A 23,425-nucleotide genomic window follows, 5' to 3' on the forward strand; every position below is an offset into this window, starting at 1 on the left:
GTGAACAGGAAGATGATACTGTCAGGCATGTCCTATGCGAGTGCCCGGAGTTATCATCAATAAGAGAGTGTGTGTTCGGCGAGTCTTGGCCTACACCTGCCGATATAAAGGAGATGTCTCCTAGTGTCCCGTCCACCTTCCTGGAAAGGACAGGATGGACGATGACCTAGGAGGACAACTCCTCGGGAGGATGTAAAATGGGTCACATGTGACCTAAGTGCTGTGGGCTTACACTAAGCCTCCCTACTCTACAGATATAGATACTACGACAAAAACTATCTGACGATTGCATACGTACGAAGAAAACCTATCTCCGTCTACTTTAAGGGTTCCCTGATAACTGATATCCAAAAAGAAATGACAGATAGATTTTGAAAATTCTCTTTTCTGGTACTTTGGATTGTTCCACTTTGAGTAAAACTGGGCTAGACAGGAAGTGTTTGAGATGAAAGTTCAAATTTTTGAGGACATAAAATATTCGGGCAGGTCTAAGCGTTCAATCTGTGGAAAATCTTGGACAAAAATAATTACACCCCCAAAGTACCATGAAAGTGTTTTCAATTCAGGCGATATGAAAATAATGGGGGCAGAACTTTTTATCACTATTCATCGTGACATCTAAAACTAGCTATTAGTCGGTCCATTTACCAAGTGATAACATGTAGAGTAGGCGGAATCTCATTCTCGATTTCTTTTTGAAGTTATACATAGAGTAATCCCAGAATTCATTGGTATTGATGTTATCTTCTTTTGAAGAGACGTAAAAGAAACTTCGTGTAAATAGGCAGTAGAGTGTTTAGGTACAACTAGTATGTTGTATTTTTTTGGTATTCACATGACTCAGGCTATTATACATTAGCCTTCTGAGTAGGATGACCAGTAGTAAAAACTTTGTGAATAAGAGTGAGGAGATAAAGTTTACGTACTTTTTCGAGGTTGAGCCATCATGAATCTGCATAATTCCAGCTTAAGCTTAGTGGGTAGGATATTCAGATTGGGGTATAGCTCCCGTAGTACGTATGATGTTTTACAAAGGTGAATAATATGTTTAATGAATGGTTGAAATTTATCCATAATCCCATGTTTTCAGAGATTTCAACGACTTCGAACGCAGTTGAAGCTAATTTTATGTTGAAGTTATCGCATATTTGCTCACGCTTTGACTTGAGACCAAGAAGCATTGTACCTGATTGTGATAAATTAAGTTTGAGGTTATGCGCTGCAGAGAATGATTCAAGATCTTTTTTGATGTTACTGAGGGTCCGAGTGATATTTTCAGCTGTAAAAGCTGTATATATGTGCATGCCGTCAGGATAGTGGTGGATTGTACAATTTTCCACTTTGGTAAAAATTCGCTATATAGAGTGAGAACAGTAGTCCTCGTAGATCTCCATAAGTTACTGGCCTAGCATCAGATATAGATGTTCCGAGTGATAACTAACTGGATGCGTTATGTGAGGTAGTCTTCAATTAGTTTGGCTGAATCATCAGAAAATCCATTGTGTAATAGCTTTTTGTATAGAATATCATAGTCAATTGTATCGAATGCTTTGCTATAATCGGGGTAAAACAAAGGTTCGAGCTGGAGAGATGAATGTTTTGGGAGTCTTTTTTTTATACGTATATATCTCTCCTTGATACATGTTTCAGACTCATCAATAGCTGGATCAATAGAGAATCTGCTGAAGTGTTTTGAAGGGTGAACTGAAATGTTCACCACAAAAAGTTACTGCATAATAATTACCACTAGAGAGTTCAATTAGATCTTGCTCACGAAATGATCTTACTAATGATTAGTAACTTTTGAGGACACAGGGATTCAGAGACAAAGAGGATGTTGAATTATTAGGATGATGTGCTCAGGTGCTTGTGATCGTGGATTGTATTATTGTGAATATTGCAAAAAAATCATTCAATATATCGCTGTGGTCTCATTTATGTCACTAGTATTTTTAATCAGATATTGAAACTACCAAAAAAATTGAAGTAGATTTCACCTGTGATATACAACCATGATTTCAATTGTGGTTCATTATCAAGTATTAGTGGTATTTCACTGAAGCCGATACCTAATAAAAGCTCAATTGAACAGATAACCAAGGTTGAATAACTATAGACCAGTCGGTTTGCTATTAGAGGAAGCCGTAAACCACCATATCCTCATATTTTGAGCAATCATCAATATGGATTTCAAAAGCAAAGATCAACAAGCTACCTTCTAAAGTACGTCACCCATATTTGTAATAACGCAATCGAAAAACATAGAGAATCAAGAGCTGTTGCGCTTGATATTCCTAAGACCTTTGACCGTGTGTGGCATGAGGATTTTTTGTTGATCAAACTTCGAAGCTATGGCTTTTCCGATCAATTGTGTGTATGGCTCTCCAGCTTCCTGAAATAACGTTTCCTGCAAGAGACCGTCGATAGATATCTCCCGAATACTTTCACCATCAATGCTGGTGTTCCCCAGGGATCCATATTGTCTCCAGCCCTCTTTTTATTGTATATCAACGATTCATTGGAAAAAAGAAGAATCCAATACATTGCTCGGCTGACGACAGCAAACTCGTCATTCCATTTGGATTCCAGGACGTCGGCTGTGGATGCACATCTTCACCGGTTGCATATCTTAATGAGGATCTTAACGTGTTTTCAAATTTGGGTGAAAGTAACCAGGTTCTGTTCAATAACAGGAAAATCCAGGCATCGGTTTTCTCCAAAAAGATAGATGTCTCTGAAGCGGATATAATAATGTCAGGACAGACAATTCTGCTTCCTGCTTCGACGAGTTTGTTTGGGATTAAAATGGACACCAATATGTCTTGGCATCATCATATCGCTGGAATTGCAAAGGCTGCTTCTCAAAAGCTTGGAACACTGTTCCGAACCAGAAAAATGTACATACCTCAGCAACTGTTGATGCTTTATTGAGCTCAGATCATACCTTCTTTGGAGTATTGTTCTCATGTATGGAGCTTCGCCCCTAAGCATACCCTGAAGCTGCTGGATTCCTTTCAGAAGAAAGCCATCTGCCTGATTGGAGACACGAGTATCACTTGCAACCTTGATAGTCTAGAACATCGAAGAAAGGTTGCAGATTTGTCTCTCTTCTATAAACACTTTCATTGGAGGTGTTCAAGTGACTTGGCACATTTGATTCCACTAATAGCCTTATATATCAGAAATACGCGACGAGCTGCTCTTTGAGGTTCAACTCAGAACGCCTCGAACTTCACTGTTTAAGAATTCTTTCATTTGGAGAACTGCGTTTACGTGGAATAAACCTTCTGAGAACGTTTTTCCAAATGAATTCAACGTCCAGCGATTCAAATCCAACTTGAATCCTTACCTTCGCGCAGGCACCGCTCTTAGAGCGCCTTAAGAATTTTTCTGTAGTGATTGTGTTTTGTTCTAGAAAAAGGGAGGCCGATACCTGGTAATGTCCTTATTGAACAGAGAACGAAGAGTAAAGACTAGATAATAGATAATTCTAATTTTGATTCACGTTGAATGGGGCGTTATAATTGAAAGTTATCATTGAAACTCATTATGCCCATCATTACAAATCATGATTTAATCTGATGAGAATGAATTATGTCATGAAGAAATTTTGCAATTTTTTATTGAACTTTACTCACTCTTTGATGTTCGCCTTGAAAACTTCCAGTCATTCTTTTCGTGTGATAAAAAACACTTAACTGTCACTTTTCCACAGTAGATTCGTTAGCACTTCACTTTTCTACACCAACCAGCAAGGCATAAAAACTACGGAATATAAGAATCGAAAATTAAATAATTTCAGGTTACGGTCTATTTTTATATACCTGTTCAAGTGCAGCGATTGTTTTTCCGGACTGAGGAAAGTGAGAGTTTTTTAGGTGATTGCAGGTGGACGACTGCGTTCAACGGTTCGACGGCGTTAAGCTATCGACTCTTCTATTTCCTGCTTCTCGGTGGGGATTGGGAAGTGTTGGGCACTGACAGACTGGGCTACGAAGAATTTCGCACGTAAGACTTTTTATAATTGAAGGCGACGTTTTCTTCAAGAATCTAACGTGCGGTAACTTTTATTTGGATTACGACGCCGCGTTTAATTAGTTACAGAGTGAGTCAACAAGCATCCTTCGGTCCATTACTATCAGGGATACATTTTTCGAATTGCTCAATTTTTTTTCTCATTCATATTGAAAGACTATCTTTAAAAATTATTTTATCGCATACTGGGTGATTCAGCCGGCCGTGGCCAACCAAAGTTATATTTTTTAGGAGTATATGAATGCGTCATTCGATTCCATATTTTTTTAGCTTCCTAACAAATTTTTGTTTTCGAATTTCCATTGCGGCATTGCCAAGTTTTTCTAGAGAAAACTATTTTGCAGAAAATATTTTTTTAATTCACCACCCGCATGTCTACAGCAATTAAGTGGATTTTTTTTTAAATAGTAAGTCATAATCACTATGATAATTTCTGGAATCTACAGCTTTCAGAAACAATATATAGGGTGCTCGGTAAAACCGGTAAAGTTTCAATCATTTTCAAACAGACATAATTCATTTGAAGGGGTTATATTTTTAGGAGTGATAAGTTTTTGGGAAAGAAAGTTTTTGGCTTTCTACTACTCCATCTTGATCCAAAAAAAGGATGAGGGAATCTTCCAAAGAAATGAAGGATGTAATCAATTTGAAAATAAGTATGTAACTCTATACATGGATGTGTAGATCATACAAAGAAGTAACTTTCAGACACAAACTGAAAGAAAGTCCTCTTGAAACAGCTACTTTCGTATAAACATTGAATGTGTGTATTTTCTATAATGTTATCCAATTTGGTACTGAAGAGCCTTAGGGCAAGTGTCTTAAGGCGAAACATCGGTGTATACCAGTGAGGATGGCAGTGTTCTATGTAAGTGCAATTTGTTACCATTCATTTAAAGTAGAACTCATGTGAATGATATCTGATTTTTATTTCACAACGAATGTTTGAAATACAAACTGAGTAGAGAAAAGTATCTTCTGTATAATTCAGTGTTCATATAGAAGTATTTGTTTCGAAAGAATGTTTTTCTTTCGTGTAATTCAATGTTTATATAAAAGTAGCTGTTTCAGGAGGACTTTCTTTCAGTTTGTGTTTGAAAGTTACTTCTTTGTATGATCTACACACCCATGTATAGAGTTACTTATTTTCAAATTGATTACTTCCTTCCTTTGGAAGATTTCCTCATCTTTTTTTTCTTTTTTATCTGTATCAAGATGGAGTAGTAGAAAGCCAAAAACTTTGTATGTATGTATGTTTGTTTGTAACTCTCAAGCTCGGGATCTGTATTGAGATAATTATCGACATTATTGCTTGATCTATTCGCGGGCAGATGGCGCTGTACGTAACCTCATTGATATTTCTTGATCTATTCGCGGGCAGATGGCGCTGTACGTAACTATCAATTATTGCTTGATCTGTTTGCGCGCGGATGGCGCTGTACGTAACTATCAATTATTGCTTGAGCTTGATAGGTTGTTCAAAGGAAAATCAAAATAAAAAACATATTTTAAGAATTATAAGTGTTAGCAAAATTTTGTACTACAGATGAAATATTTAAATATTTAGTATTAGCCATGGTTCAGTACAGAAAAAAGTTTTGATCGAAATGGAAGATACATTTTAAAATCTAATTCGATTATTTGAAATCAAACCAGAATATGGTTTTCAACAATGAAAACATTATCGTAAATTGTACATCTAAAAAATTCAAGTTACTCAAATCTTTCAAAAAATCGAAAAATTAGAATTTAGGTGCTTGACATAAATATCAAATCAAAAGATTTGAAAAACAAAATTATTCACTAAAAAAATATTTTTAGTCCATTAATATTTTGAATGAAATTTCAAATCAAAACATCAAGACTGAATTGTTTTTTGAAATTATTACTGCAAATTTTCCCTTTACTTCATAACAAATTTTATAACTGTCCGCCCTCTGTTGGAGACTTACTGCATCTCAGTATTACTATAGAATTTGAGACCTCAAATTTTATTATGTTGTTTGAGAGGAATTTTACATTCGTGCGCCTTCTGTTAAAGATTTATAATACTAGTGACTAGAACTCAAAACAAATTATTTTTGACAATAAATCGGACTAAAAAGTGAAAAATAAATATAGTTAAAAAAACTGAAAAACACGCTTTTAAACATCATAGAACTAAAAACTTAAAAATGATTTTTTTAAGTAAGCTTAAAACAATAACGAACGAAAAATACTAGTATTATTGTGCAAAAAGCGTGGGCGCTTTGTGCCATATTTCTTTGTATCAGGCGCCCGTCGCTTTTTTCACAATAATACTAGTATTTTTCGTTCGTTATTGTTTTAAGCTTACTTAAAAAAATCATTTTTAAGTTTTTAGTTCGATGTTCTTTGAAAGCGTGTTTTTTAGTTTTTTAAAACTATATTTATTCATTGAAGGTATACCTTACGAAAAACAGATTTTTCAAATAATACCCAGTTTTATGAATTGTTGTAACCACAAAAAATTCATTTATTAACCTTCACTTACTCAATTTTTTTCAATATGAACAATAACTCCTAAATTTTTCATTGAATAGAGGAGTCCAATAGATGTTCAACGTGACGACCATTTTCTGCAACACATAATGTCAGTCTTTTTTTAAACGAATTCTCTACACGTTCCAGCATAGCCTCTGAGATTTCCCTGACAGCTCTAGTGATTCTTCATTTCATGTCTTCTAAAGATGTTGGAGGAGCTGATAGACAATCTATTTGATAGTCCCCCATAAAAAATTCATTTTGGTCAGGTCAGGTGGTCTGGGTGGCCACTACATAAGCCCATCGTTGAGGTATTCCCGTACCTCAGTTTCAAAATGTGTTGGTGCACCGTCTTGTTGTAGCCACATTCTCAGTCTCGTTTTATATGGAACCCCGTCCAATACATTCGAAAACTCATGCCGAAGAAATCTCACATATTTTCTTCCAGTGAGATGTCCATTCAAAAAATAAAGACCGGTAACTCTTTTTCCGAGAACTTCACCTCAAACATTCAGTGGCCAATGCTGTTGATGGTTCAGGCAACGAACAGAATGGAGTTTTTTCGTTGCATAATAATGGATGTTATTTCGATTCACAGTTCCATTTTTATGAAAAGTCGTTTCATCAGAAAATAACAAGAATCCGAAAATTTCCTGACTGATCTTTCCTAAGCCCCATCGGCAAATCTGAAAAGGTTTTTCAAAATATCTTCCTCTAAACTCTTGCAGCAGTTGCATGTGGTAAAGATGAAATTTGCTAGCTCGAATTTTTCCAGACACGCTGGTTTGAGAAAATCCTAATTTTCTGCTGAGGTCTCGGGTACCCATATAAGGATTTTTAACAAGGTGAAAAGCAATCTGAAATATATTCTCTTCATTTGTTACAGGGCGAACACGTTCGAAATTATGTCATATCTTCAACTCAATTTTTTTGACTGGTAAAATTCCTTCCGCTTTCAAAGATTCTATCACAACTCCGATTTATAAATCTGGGGATAAACATAAAACAAATAACTACAGACCAATAACAGTTATTAATAACTTTGCTAAAATATTTGAAAAAATTTTAAAAAATAGACTAGTTGATTATTGTAACATAAATGGGATCCTCTCCAGTTTTTGAATTGGCAAATAATATTTTCAATAGTTTTCAGGATCAGGCAAAATGCATCACTGTATTTTTAGACTTAGCCAAGGCATTCGACACCGTCAATCATGATATCCTCTTTCAGCGGTTACAGGACATTGGAGTTAGAGGAATGCCTCTCGAAATTTTCAAAGATTACTTATCTAACAGAATTCAGATAGTTAAAATTAATGATTCATATAGTAATCCGCTACCCGTCAGCATGGGCGTACAATATTTTTAATATCAGCAATTTTGAAGGAAAACTATTATCCTACGCCGATGATACTGCGGTAGTATTTGTGGGACGAACTTGGAATGAAACATATGAAAACGCAAACAGAGGAATGAAACCGATATATAATTGGCTAAGTAATAATCTATTGAGTCTTAACATAGATAGAACTAAATTTATAACTTTCACTTCAACAAGAAAAGGTCAACCTGACGAAAACTTCATTAAATTCACGAATTTACGTGTACAGAAAACCAAAACTGTGGATGTTCACGAATATATAAAACAAATTCTATCAGATATTTAGGTGTCATGATCGACCAATTTCTACGCTGGAATGATCACATAGATCACATAGTGAAAAAACTCGGCAAACTGATTCGGAAATTTTACCTACTAAGAAGTATCCTAAGTAGAGATGTCATACTGACGGTATACGGTGCCTTGGTGGAGTCGATGATTAGATAATGCATCTTAGTATGGGGTGGCTTATTCAAAACATCACTATACAGTGTCACCGATAAAGTCCGCATCAAATGGGAAACTTTTTTATTTATCGTTTTATGTGAAATTTGATTTTGGCAGTAGATTTTGCTTAAGAAATGATGTCAAATGGCGTCTACAAAATAGGTCACGTGATTTCCTTAACCTGTCAAAATTGACATTTAAAAAAAGAAACATCGAAAAATGACATTATTCTTCAAAATATCCAAAAATATCAAAGGATAAAAACATTTTCTTTTGTAATTTTATACCCACACACCAAGTTTCAAACCCATAATAAGTATTTTATATTTTCACTATTTTTCCGCATTCCTGCTTTTTCTACTTATCAAAATTTAAGCACACCTGTACTAAATCATTTATTTTAACTAAACTCGTCACCGAATTTCTTTTTTTGTAATATAATAATATTTTAAGAGCCTCTTTGATGTTAAAAACAAATTTTGAAAAATAAAAGTTGTCAAACTTGATGCAAAGTTCATCTAGTTTCAACGGGGCTTTCCAAACTATACAGTACTTGAGTTTTTTAATGAGCAAATGGCCTCACAATATGAATTAGAACAAAACGGAACATTAGGAAACAATATCTCAGAGTGTTTATTGTTTTTTTAACAAAAAATACAGTGGAATTTAATCTTAATTAAAAGGAACTGAAAATAAACATGTACCTATACCTAATAGCAAAAAAACACGAAAAAAAGACTCACGACATTAAATACACTACATTTCTGTATGTCTTCCATCGCGTTCTATGCAGATAATTGTCCTTCTTGATACATTTTTTATTGAGTTGTTGATACTCACAGGGTTTATGTTTAAAATAGAGTTTCTAATAACAGTTTGTAGGTGATTCACGCCACGAAAAGGTCTTTGTTTATAAACGATTTGTTTTAAGTAACCCCAGAAGAAAAAATCTAGTGGGGTTAAATCTGGCGACCTAGGCGGCCATATTTGCTCCATATTTCGCCCAATAACTTTGCCCCTAAACATTTCTAATAGTTTCTCTTTGACTTGTCTTGAACTATGAATAGGAGCCCCGTCACATTGATACCACAGACTGTGTCTTATTTCAACCGGCATATTGTCCACTATATCACTGATCTCAGTATTTAGAAATTGCAAATAATCCTGAGAAGTTAAATTGTGTCTAAAAATGAATGGTCCCATTACCTGATTATTTAAAACACCGCACCACACATTTGTTTTAAATGAATATTGGTCCCGACATTCTATCACAAAATGAGGATTTTCCTGAGCCCACCACCTACAATTCTGGGAACTGACTACGCCGTTCGATGTGAAGGTAGCTTCGTCGGTCCATAGGATTTTGTAAGGAAATTTTCTGTTTAATTCTACTTCTCCTTGGCACCAGAAAGAGAAATCTAGTCGAACATCGAAATCTCTTTCCTTTAAGGTATTTATAAATTTGGGTTTGTAGGGTTTGAATTTATTTTTATGTAAAATTGCTCTTACGCTTTCTCTTTTAACGCCAGTTCTATCTACAATATTGGTAATACTTGATTTTCCCTGTTCGATAACATCCAGGCAGACAGCCAACTGAACCTCATCATTATTGCGTGATGGATTATGACGTTTTTTAAAGTATTTTCAACTGAACCAGTCAGTTCAAATTTTTTTAAAATCCTACTTACAGTGGATTGCTGTACATGTCTACCAGGATGTCTTGCGTTCAAAATATCAGCCACTTGTCGATGCAATGTGTTTTCACCACAAATTAGCACAATTTCAATTTTTTCTTGTAAAGATAACATATTATTTTAATTTTCATACATTACATTGAACTAACGGGCATTAATTTATTCAGTGACAGTGACGTTTTCTAAAACACATTATGTAGTTTCATATTTTTTCACAGCCTACCCAGTTTTTTTAAATTAGTGTTGTTAGCGGAGTAGGTAAATGTAAATACTATGAGTTTTTTTCTTTTATTGAATGGGCTTCAAGAATCACGAAATGATGTTTCCTAATGTTCCGTTTTGTTCTAATTCATATTGTGAGGCCATTTGCTCATTAAAAAACTCAAGTACTGTATAGTTTGGAAAGCCCCGTTGAAACTAGATGAACTTTTCATCAAGTTTGACAACTTTTATTTTTCAAAATTTGTTTTTAACATCAAAGAGGCTCTTAAAATATTATTATATTACAAAAAAAGAAATTCGGTGACGAACGAGTTTAGTTAAAATAAATGATTCAGTACAGGTGTGCTTAAATTTTGATAAGTAGAAAAAGCAGGAGTGCGGAAAAATAGTGAAAATATAAAATACTTATTATGGGTTTGAAACTTGGTGTGTGGGTATAAAATTACAAAAGAAAATGTTTTTATCCTTTGATATTTTTGGATATTTTGAAGAATAATGTCATTTTTTGATGTTTCTTTTTTTAAATGTCAATTTTGACAGGTTAAGGAAATCACGTGACCTATTTTGTAGACGCTATTTGACATCATTTCTTAAGCAAAATCTACTGCCAAAATCAAATTTCACATAAAACGATAAATAAAAAAGTTTCCCATTTGATGCGGACTTTATCAGTGACTCTGTATACATAATCTTGATGTTATACAAAATACATTGATCAAAATCGCATTAAAAAAGGATAGGAGATATTCTACAGAGTTACTTTACGAACAAAGTGGTTTGTTCAAAGTCAGAAAATCATACGCTCATCAATGTTTATTATGGATTTGTAGGAACCCCATTAACAGCATTTCACATAAATATAATACGCGAATGACCTCCAACCAAGCAATTACCATACCACGCTGTAGGTTGAGTCATAACCAGAAATTTGTGACATATTTTGGCCCGAAATTATACAATAAGCTACCACTCCATTTGAAGAATATTAATAATTATCATAAATTGAAAAAGGAACTGAAAGTTTTCATCAGAAATCATTATATGATCAATTGCAGGATATCTTTGAAAATGTTTAAGCTAAATTACCTGCTCTCTCTCTCTCTTTCTTTCTATCGATTAGTTTGAATATTCCAAAAACAAATTTGAGTAGGTAAACGTAAGAAAAATTTTTTTTGTGGTAATGTAATATTTCAACCAGAGTTTGCAGAAGATTCATCTTCCGTGTTGGAAGAAAGCCGATATTACTGAGTGGTTACAAATGAAAGCTATTCCTTTTAAATCGACCATGTTGAAAGCGGAGCTCCTCAACTTGGCTAAACGTCATAAGTCAAAATTCGTCAGGTATGTCACCGATGAGATGGTGAAGACTATAGGAATGTCGGTTCTTCGGTTGCCGCCTTATCACTGTGAATTAAATCCAATAGAGTGGGTTTGAGCTCAAGTTAAAGGATTCATCGCAAGGAATAATAAGACCTTCAAGCTGTGTGAAGTAAAGAAATACCTATACAGTGCTTTGGAAACAGTCGACCAAAAAGCTTGGGAAAAATGTATCCACAAAACAACCAGAATCGATGCAGAGATGGGGGATCTGGATGATCGCATAGACTCATTATCAGAAAAAAATATTCCATTTGTCATCAATCCTAATGAAACTGATTCATCCAGTTAAGAATCACTCAACGAATCCCTGTAGACTTGAAATTATCGCAATGTCTTATTCGGAGTAGGTATTCCCATTAAATCTATAAAATTCTTTTTGAATCAACTATAAAATCCAATAAGGAATATGAATCTTCATTTCCAAACCAACAAAAATATATAAAGTGTATCTCTCAGTGCAGCCACACTTTTTCACTTCCTGAAAATGTCAAAGTCGAAGCCGAAACGTTGAACAACGCAAAATTTTGAACGCGGATGAACTCGAAATCAGATGTTCAAATTTCTAACCGCGGAAATCTATTCTATTTGTATACTTATCTGGTGATGTTTCGAATACTGTATCCGTCTTCATTATCATACCGACGATCAATTTGATATTATCAATGTCAATAATAATAATATCAAATTTGTTTACATCGAAAGGCGAATCATAACTACAAATTATAATGTTTTGATTTAAATAGGTTGGATAATTGGATAAAGAAAATGGACAGAGTCTTTGAAACGTTACCAGATGATACATATTTCTTTTAGTATGCAAAATTTTTCAAATTCAAGTGGATGACAAATTTGATTTTTTTTCCAAAAAGCTAATTTATCAAATGCAGTAACTTTTTGCCCTTTCTACATTTGTATTCATTTGTAAATTTAATATTCTGAGTATTTTATAAATCTGTAGAAGGTAACAATTCTAAATAATAAAAAACTATTTTAAATATAAATTGTCTTTCCCAAAATAAAATATTAGTTTTTACCATATTTTAATTATCTTCTCATCATAGAGAAAAATTTATAATAATTTATAATAATTTATATTAATTATAATTATAATAATTATAATATTAATATATAATGTATATTAATACCCCCAGTCCGTCGCCTGTTAATATTATCTTAAACGTAATATCAGAGAAAACATAGAGAGGTTCTTTTGGCGGTATTTTCGCATTCTTGATCACTGTTTTCGCGTTCTTTGTCGCATATCCCTATTTTAATGGCGGCTCGTTAGAGGCGTCCTCAAGGAATATAGAGGGTAGACATATCTTATTGATTTTGTGGGTGAATTGCAGTGCTATTTGCTTGAGACGACTATGTTTCTTTCTTTGATGTAGCGACATGCTTGCATTCTTCAAAATCTTTTACTCTCAGACATTACTGAACGAACTATAGTATAGACACGCCTGAAGAAGCTACTGTGAACCGAAACACAAGTTGCGGTTTTGTGAACTGTGTAGTGAAAATCTCACAATAAAGTGTTTCTTAAATACAGGGAAACCTTTCTCCTGAATCAACCATTGAATTGTGAAAACTATATAAAATTCCTTCTGTACTTTTTGAGTTTATCACGTTCAAAGTGACAGACACGGCGTCGGACTATAATCCATAACATATAAATTCATTGATGACATTATACCTAAGTTCACAAAAATACTAAAACTATTTTTTATCTCACCTACCTAATTAGTTATCAAATTTTGTGGAATGACATGGAGAACATTCCTTTCAACATATAATCAATTCAGTTCACTAATATATTATAATGTTCACAAATTTTTGTGGTGTAAACGATTTCACGTAGTGTTATCTCATGAATCCAATTAGTATTTCTGAACAGCAGAATATGCGGTTTTGTTAATCATCAGGAACATCATTCAAATAACAGTAAGTGAATCTGAGGATCACAAGATAAAATATAAACAATCATAAATGCTGATTATGAAATACCTAATAACTATTCCAACTCATGTTTCCAAAATGTTTATATTTGTATTTTATGACATCAAAGATGGGTTACAGATCATTTCTATTCTTCATTGTTACATTGAAACAGCCAGAGTATTAGGAACCGCACCTAAAAAGATGAGACATCGTTAATCTTCAGCTTGCAAGCTGTGCCTTCTGAGGATTGTCGTTCGTAAAGAGGCGACAGCTCAATCAAAATGATTTTAAAGATTTTTTAAGAAATGGTAGATATAAAATCAAGGAGTTCTGGTATTGGTTCATTCTATTAGGAATATATCCACACTATGTTCATGCCAAAGAATTATGTTATTGAAAAATTGCGTTCATTGTACACTTGCGATCGCCTGGGCTCCTCACGGATGCAATACTAATACTAAATATAAATTTAATAAAGTTTGAAAAAGTTCTTATAGAACGAAATTGCAGTAATGTTAGTTACAAGTGAAAAACAGAAAATTTCAATTCAGTTATGAAAAGGTAACCGTTTTTAATGAACGTGCCTTTTCCTCCCGTTAACACAATTTAAATATCTTCTATTATCACATATTAGTCCGGTCAATTTAGACATTCGAAGCTACCTAAATTCCCACCAAGCTGAAAATCAATAAGATTGTTCAAAATATGAATAAAATTAAAATTTGAAAGTTCCTCATCTTTTCCCTGTATGGAAAAAATTTTATTCAATGTCAAAGGTCAAAAAAATGAGTTTTTCGCGATTTTCAACAAAACGGTAAGTTCTATCATAAAAATACTTCAAACAAAAATGTTATCATAAAACTATCTACAAAAAATATATCGATACTTTTTTCCTACGAGCCATCGTTTTTTAGATAAAACCATTCAAAAAGTGTTAAAAGTTGTAATCGTCATAATATGCACATTTTTCCACGCCACCTATGAGGTAGTGTACTTAGCGAGTTTTTTTAACGTGGGCCTATTCCACGGGTCAGTTGTGATCCTGTTTAATTTGAAACTATTGCAAAATGATGGATATTAGCAAGACTGAAAAGATAAAAGCAAGTTAAAAACAAGGAGTGAAATTTAATCGTCCTAGTCGTAACTTCCAAATTCTTCTTCTTGATGTTGTTCGTCTTGTTCTTCTTCTTCTTGTTCTTGTTCATCTTCATCTTAATCCTGAGTACATCTAAACTGCGTTAATAGCGATGCATTGGATGGAATCAAACGGATCCTCCACTGTTTGTGATTCAATATTAGAGCACTACCGTCCTTGACAATGTGTACATGCCAGACAACAAAACAGTGCGGCTTTTTTGCAACCACATTTAGTGGTTTTGCACTTGCAAAAAATTGTGTTCAGAATTTTTTTCGGCGCAGGTGGAAGTTTGGACTGGTTCCAATAAATTGTTGATCAACTTCCATCCCCAGTCTGTAGGGTCTAGCTGACAACCAAGCCACACTTGAACTTGCTAATATACCCGAGAAAGATGTTGATGAGCAGCAACTGAGATTGGAGGAACACAAGGTAATTGTACTTGTTTTTTACTTTTGGTATTTTTAACAAAACATGCATATCTGTACTTATCTAAGCAGACAGTTTTTTAGGAGCTCCGTAGATAGAAAGAAGAAAGCGAATGCCGTTAGTGATAATTTCTTGTCGAGTTGAATTACTGTTTTCAAAAAATTCAGCACATTGAATTGAATTTTGTATTCAATTCTGTGATTATAGAACAACGATAAAAATAAAAACAACAATAAAAATTAATTGGCGCTCCGGTGCAACTTCATTGATTCCAGTGGCGCATTTGCTTTTTCAGCTGCAGGAAAACCCAAAAAACCTGCAGCACCACATCATCTGAATTACTTGATCTGCCAATGTCCTCTCTCTCTCTCAGAAAACAAAATGTAGGGTGTCTCCAGAGGCTCCATTAAATTTACTGCATCGCCATAACACTTAGTGACACGACTGCCGTCAAACTTAAACCAGTCCGTTTCGTCTTTGACCAAGGCGTAATAATAACCAAATTCAACGCTAGAACCACAGTGAAAATACCTGCAGGTATATTATAATAGTGGTCTGCTAGATTAAAATGTTCATCTATTTCGAACCTTCGAAAGAGTTTCTTGCTTCCGTCAGAGGTTGAATCTTGTTTGAAGATCATCAGTGTTATTATTAGATTGACTGGTGCCTCAGATATACTTGTTTCTTTATAACAGTCAGTCAGTTTGGCGCATGTTTGGCAATACAGTCGATCATCACCTGTTAAAAATTTCATTTTCAGATGATTTAACAATAACCTTTGCACGGACTGGTTATTCATATTAGGAAACGCAAGATGAAGTTCCAGAAATTCATATAAGTTTTCGCTACCTCTTGAACATTTACTACAAAGTAAACAAGTGAGGATTTTTCTAGCAAAAGATTTACAAACACAAGACGGAATGGACTGTAAGGAATTATTCAGTCCAGAGCGGTCAGGAGTATTGATTTTGCTATTGTTTTGTTCACGAAGAGTATTCAACAAGAACTCCAAGAATTGCTATTCATGTAGCAAGTGTTTCTTGCTAGTGTTTCTTGCTAGTTTTTTCAGTTGGAGTTCGAGCAGTAAGTAATACGAGTAAGTCTACATCTTCACCAACAACAATAGTTGTATTTGTCAAATTGAATTGCTCTATTTCTGTAACTTTTGTATATTTTATATTGAAAATGTAAGTTATAATGACCGATAAAAAAATATTTTAACATACTTTACAACTACAGAGATGTATATATGTGGCGTGCTCATGACGATTACAACTTTTACAACTTTTTGAATCGTTATATCTCAAAAACGGTGGTTCATAGGAGAATAAGTATCGATATATTTTCTGTAGATAATTTTATAATCTACAATTTGTCTGAAGTATTATATGATAAAACTTACCGTTCTGCTGAAAATCGCGAAAAACTCATTTTTTTGACCTTTCACCTTGAATAAAAATTTTTCCACACAGGGAAAAGATCGTGAACTTTCAAATGTTATTCTTAATCATATTTCAAACAATCTTACTGATTTTTAGCTTGGTGGGAAATTAGGTATCTTTACTCTTATTTTTTGGTCTAATTTGACCGGACTATATATGACAAAAATTAGAAACTAGGAGTATCGACAAATCCACCTTATATCTGTATCTGATGATGCATTTCTTGGATTTCTGACTTCAACCGGCATGTGCATCAGTAAATCGATCTCTTGTTTTAATTTGGTTGTTCAACGGGTATTTTTTTCAAATACGTGCCTCGTTGTCAAAGTAGGAAGTTTCGTCTTGTTTTCAATTTTTTTTATTCCTGTGGTTCTTGTCTGTATTGCATTTATTTTAATTAAAATTTCTAGAACACGATACCAATTTCAATTACGTTAAACAATGTCTCTATACATTAATACAATAATTTTGTTTTGATTTCACCAATTTTAGTAAATATTATTCGATTATCTTCTCAATTTCAGTCATGAAACCGTTGAAACGTTTAACCTTTTAAAGTTTGATGCAGTAGTTTTCTTTTAATCGGATTAAGGAACACCGCCAGTATATTTATCCACTTCTCTTAGGCAAGATTGGAGAAAGTATTAGATAATAAGTGAAGTGTTTTGCATGAAGGTATGCTTATAGTGAAATAGTTAATGAAATAATAATCGGTAAGAAAGTAGCCTGACGATTTTATGTTATATAATTCTCAATAACAAAGTTATTTGTTATGTCGGTTCATATTCTCATAAGAGAAAGAGGCAACAAAACCTTCAAAATCATTCAAAAAGTTAATGTAAAAAAATTATTATCAACTCAATTTGTTGAGAAATACTTTGAATTTCATTAGTTCGGACTTCCATCGTCTGATATTATATAAAATGATTTTAAATACCCGAAATAACTAAAAAGGAAAATTGAAAAAAAATTAAAGAAGAATAATAAAAATGACTAGCTGAAAAATAATTATATCAAGCAAAAAACCTGAAATGAAATATAGTGAAGTGAAATACAAGTAAAAATCAAACAAATTGAAAAAAATATAAAAACAATAAAAATTAAAAAGTTAAGATATTCCAAGCCAAGCTAATTCATGACGTTTCGATTGTTAGTATCCACAATCGTCTTCAGGTGATGACCCGAAGACGATTGTATTTTAGTAGCTTGTTTTTCAAATAAAAATATTGGCGGCCACTTCATAAATTTATGTAGAAATTTGAGTTTGATTAACTACGCTATGAACGTAGTGATTTTGCGGCGGGATCCTGTACTAAAAGTTTGAAGGATCAAATCGATTCCGGTGTAGTTTTTTAAGTTACTCTGGATTTTCATCAAGTAACGGCGGAGTCAATCAGGAAAAAAAAAAGATACAGAATATCTATGACCAAAAAGCTAAACTAATCTAGTTCAAACTAATATTATAAAGATGTATTATTGTTTGTTTGTGTGACCTTATATCATAAAGACAAAAAAATGTAATGTATAAACCCGAAAACTACTCAACTGATTCTAAAAATCATTTAACCTATACCTAGAATTTCACATTATCAACGAGTTATCTGGACTGTATCTCATCATCCTGATAATTAGAGTTTCCTGCGAAATTTGTAGTAATGTAACTCAATATATCAATAATGTTTCTGTAAAACTCAATAATCAGACGGATTCATTATCATTGATATTTTTTTAACAAAAAATTTATCATCAATAACCAATGATCACTCCTAATATACATCGTCAAGTGAGTGATCATTGAGTACGAGATGACAGTGAGCCATGAATGACACCCTTTTTTATTTTTCCGTTGTGAGATTTCTGCCGTAGAGCGGTAAGTCGGTATCATGTTGAACCAAATACTCCAATAATCAGAGCAATCACTTCAAAGTAGTATTCTGTCAACTGATATATATATATATATATATATATATATATATATATATATATATATATATATATATATATATATATATATATATATATATATATATATATATATATATATATATATATATATATATATATATATATATATATATACACGTGTTTCTGGCTATTGGCCTCATCAGCGCGGTGCAGCCAATTGCAAAGATGTACAACAACTGGTTACCACAAATGAAAAAACATCACACATGCACGGTGTCACCAACAGGAGCTAACCGCACATTTGTGGTTTCAATTAGAAGACCCAGCATTCCCAGGCACCACCTACGTGGTGATGTTAGATGATGCCTGGGAATGCTGGGTCTTCTAATTGAAACCACAAATGTGCGGATGATGCCTGGGAATGCTGGGTCTTCTAATTGAAACCACAAATGTGCGGTTAGCTCCTGTTGGTGACACAGTGCATGTGTGATGTTTTTTCATTTTTGGTAACCAGTTGTTGTACATCTTTGCAATTGGCTGCACCGCGCTGATGAGGCCAATAGCCAGAAACACGTGTCCGCGGTTTGCCTCCATATTTCTTGAGTGTTCTGTCCACGAATTTCCCCCTTTTGATGTATATCATACACACTCGATAATAATTTATATCTATGTATATATATATATATATATATATATATATATATATATATATTCACTGTACACTGAAAATTTGTTAACTCAAAATAATTTTGAATTCAATGACATTTTTCACTTTTGTAGCGAAGGTGTAATAATAGAAAACCCCGTGAGGCCCTTAGCTGATATTTTCATGGACACAATTTCACCGATGCTAATAGATGTTCTTTTAGTAATCATGAAAAATAAGTCAATTTTAAGAGGTTTTGATGAAACAAAAGTTGAAAGGAGATACATACTCATTTTGAATCGTTGTAGAAATCATTTCAACCTTGTACAGCACACACAGTACAGCACAGGTGGCACACAAACTCATTTTCAATGATTATAGATGGAGGAGTCACTGTCAAAGCATCATAAGCAAAATCATTTCTCTTCGATATATGTTTATAACTCTAAGACAAGTTCAAAAAAGTCCTCAAATATCAATGTTGTATCACAGCTTAGCAGCTTCTACTATGGTATGTGTTTGTGAGGCAACTCAACAATATTCAATGATATATTCTTGGTACAGAAGATGCTGATTAGAATATTTGCTGGAAAGAAAAAAAATGTATCATGCAGACCAATTTTCAAAGACTTAAGTGTTTGTTCTCATCCTGCCATGTCTACTTATCTTGGAATCATGTTTGTACATATTCAATAAGAAGAATACTTTCATGAAAATTAGAGATATACACTCAAAAAAAATAAGCAAATAAATGATAACTATGAGCCCATTTGTTCCTTCACACCTAGGCCTGAAACTATTTAATAAACTTCCCTGTGATATGAAAGACAAATCAGTCAACACAGTTAAATTTAAAAAACCTGGATAATATTTTATTAGAAAAGTTCTTTCACTCACTAGCTGAATACTCCATGAATACTCCGATGAATACTTCAACAGTTATTGCTTTTGTGCATGAGTTAGTGTATCAAAGTTGTGTATGTGGAGTTGTTATTTGTACATACAATGTAATTTTGTATTTTCTTTTTTTTTTGTATTATTATATTTTTTTGTATTTTTTATTATCTAGGATAAGCATGACTATTCTTATACAAAATTTGAATTTGTCAAAAATAAATCTTACTACTACTACTATTACTACAGCTCTTGCAAGACATACAAATGTTCTGTACAGAGGCGTACCATTACTTGTCCTCGAATGCTGTTGGCGTTTGATATTGTCTGAATAATTTGAGTTGTTTCTGAAAAAATGGCATCGCCTAACAGGAGTTTATTTTTGGATAAGTGTATCATAATATAGTATTTTGATGAACTGTACTACTATTATCAGGGTAGCCCACGATGCAAAATAGGGATTTACTCGAGCGTCATTGAGACATATTAGGTTGCAAAACTTGGATGAAAAGAAGAAAAAAATGTTATATTATATATACTTTTTCATCGGTGGGGGAAGCGGCTATAGATTTTTGAATATGTAAAAAAATACTGTTGCATGGACATACTCGAGCGCGTCAGATATTGATAGCATAAATGTCCTACGTATTTTTAATAACGTACGTATATTAATCTGATCGTTTGCATGATGCGGGTGGTTGTACGTAAGGGTTAAAAGTGAAAAGAAAAAAAAATTAATCGAGCGCGTCAGATTGTCTAAGGGGGTGTTGAGTGCAACAAAAAAAGCTCTCATTCAATAATCTGATGATTTCGATCTGACTCAAACTCGCGGCCATTATTATAATGTGCAAAAAAATGCGCCATTTTGAAATACTTAAGCGCGTCAGATTAAGATATATATGGTTCATCTTTATGATTTAGAGGTGCTGTCTCATAATCTGACGATTATCTAAAGGGTTTCTTAAAATGACGAACAAGTAGAATACTTGTATTTATAAGAAAATTATTTTTAAAAAATGCTCAAAAATTTTTTTTTATAATCAATTGATTATTTAATGAAGAAAAGAGAAATGAAACTTTCAATGTTTTTCACCACTTTTATTTGTATAAGGACATTTTCAAACTTATATATTGTATAAGTTTGAAAATGTACATATATATTGTATAAGTTTGAAAATGTCCTTATATACTGTATAAGTTTGAAAATGTCCTTATAGAACGAAACTGCAGTAACGTTAGTTACAAATGAAAATGGTAAAAAACATAGATAATTTAATTTCTCTTTTCTTCATTATAATTTCCTACTACGTAGTAACGGCTGCATCCATTAATTAATTGATTAATTGATCATCTTCATCACGAACGAGTCTCTGTGATCAGCTGTGATGGTGTCATGGCAACAGAATTCAGAGAGGGGACGGAGTGAGAGAGTAATAGATAGAGAAAAAGTGAATAGAGAATAGAGGAATAGAAACTCGGAGAGGGAAATATAGGTAACACACAGCTACACGCATTAAACTTTATCGACGAATTTTTGTTATTTCGGCTTGTGGAAATCGTCAGATTATATATTTTTTGTTATCTTTGAATTATTTCCGTCAAAATAAAAAAAAATTGATTACGCTCGAGAATGTTATTTTTTTACAACTTTGCTGCCCTCCCCTTTCTTTTCGTCTCTCTCAAATTGTCAGATTACTGGAATATACACTTTTTAGCAGGTAATTAACTCACCCTACCTTAATCTGACACGCTCAAGAATTTCTGATGATAAATTTTTTTTTACTAATCTGATCCTTTATCCCTCACAGGCGGCCTTACATATGGGGCTCATATTTGGTGGAGGTACTTAAACGGGTACAAGGTATCTCCCTGTATATTAATCTGCCGCGCTTTAGTAAATCCCGAAATCCCTGCTTGGGCTCCCCTATTATATCTATAATACCAAATAAAATGTTAAAAAAAATCCAAAGAAATCATATTCCATTCGCCACCTTAATTGAAAACTAATTATAGGTACGACACTGGACGTAATCCAATAGTAATTCAGTTGGGAGAGTCTATATCTGAGCGATAGCTCGCCATCACGTTTGGCGCTTGGTGTAAATGTAGTTAACACTCCAATTTGGAAATAAAAAAGTCGATGTTTCATGTTCATGTTTTAATCTTATGATAAAATTCAAATTCGTAATTAAAAGAAAAAAAATATAATGGTTTTTATACTTTGGTGAAAAATAAAAATGAAAGCGGTAATTTGGTGGGAGCATTATTGTAGATCAAATATATTTTTTGAGAAATTTTTTTCTGTTGAAGATGATGTTTTCTAGATGGTTCGGAGAGGTTAAGTCGTCCCTGAATATGAGACTAAGAATGTAGTAGTGGAAACCTTTGATATACGAAAAGAAGACATATTATACCATCATTCTTTTGAATACGACTTCCGCGGCCGGTTTCAATTATATTGATCTTTTTGAGGTTGTTGATTGTCGTTCATTTTTAGGAAGTTTATCAACGTTCAACTCAAAACGAACGACAGTCAATAATTTCGAAACATGACAAGAAATCAAAAAATTATCCTGAATCTTTTGGTAAACTGAAGTGTAAAAAGTCAAGAAACATATTTTACCCCCCAGTAAGTTCAGATGATCTGGTTCTGTAGGTATTCTTGAGCTGGATATTTCGTGAAATGAGAGTGGCCGTATTATGTCAATTTAGTCTGATGTTTCTGTCTATGAACTTTCCTTTATGAAAACAAATGAGTCACTACCGAACAGAAAATAAATTATACTCGTAAAAGTAGTCCGAATGTATTTCCGTCAGTATGAATAGTTTGCATGTACATAAATGCTTGGATAATTTATTGTTTCCTCTTTTCAGCAATCAGCGGTACAATGTGAAGGGTTGTCATTGTCTGCGATACATATCATTGATAGCACACTACTTTCATTCATTGCTTTCCTTTCGGCAATTTCTTCTTGGTCAATTCGGAATAATAGTAACAACTCGGTATAGACTAGCCATTCCCAATTGGAACGGCAATAAAGATAAGAGCATTACGAGGGGTGTTCATAATCACTGCCCGGCAAATGGGAAATGTATATACTACCAGTGCTTTTATGTTCAAAGCGTCCCTGGTACAGTCATAAACATTTCTTACCTGTAGTCCCTAGTCGGCGAGATAGTAAACGTGCTATCAAATATAGTTCAGGAATAAAGGCTCGGCTAGCTGGACTGGCTGAATACTAATTTTTTGTCCGTTTCACAATATTTCTTTATCAGTGCCGTGTGTTCGTGGGGTTAGGTGAGGTAGTGAGTGGTTTTGCAAACCGATTTTTGAAAACTTTTTCTAGAGATCAATTACCCTAACACCAAACTGAT

At 33.5% G+C, this 23,425-nt stretch overlaps 1 protein-coding gene and 1 long non-coding RNA gene across 3 annotated transcripts in view; one reads left to right on the plus strand and one right to left on the minus strand.

The window, feature by feature from the left end:
• LOC111515854 (glucose dehydrogenase [FAD, quinone]) overlaps nucleotides 1-3,972 on the minus strand; it is a 62,693-nt gene extending 58,721 nt beyond the window's left edge. For both annotated transcript variants that reach the window (XM_074174195.1, XM_074174194.1), the window contains exons 1-2: nucleotides 3,825-3,972; nucleotides 3,639-3,765 (exon numbers count right to left, since the gene is read on the minus strand). The gene's annotated coding sequence lies outside the window, so the exon portion shown is untranslated. The remainder of the gene's footprint in view (nucleotides 1-3,638; nucleotides 3,766-3,824) is intronic.
• The window catches only part of LOC141481868 (uncharacterized), a 146,485-nt gene that overhangs the window by 24,541 nt on the left and 98,519 nt on the right, over nucleotides 1-23,425 (plus strand). The window lies entirely within an intron of this gene.

Source organism: Leptinotarsa decemlineata, unplaced genomic scaffold (assembly GCF_025532065.1).
Source record: "Leptinotarsa decemlineata unplaced genomic scaffold, Ldec_3_MD MMD2_tig00000505_RagTag_RagTag, whole genome shotgun sequence".
Lineage (NCBI taxonomy): Eukaryota > Metazoa > Arthropoda > Insecta > Coleoptera > Chrysomelidae > Leptinotarsa > Leptinotarsa decemlineata.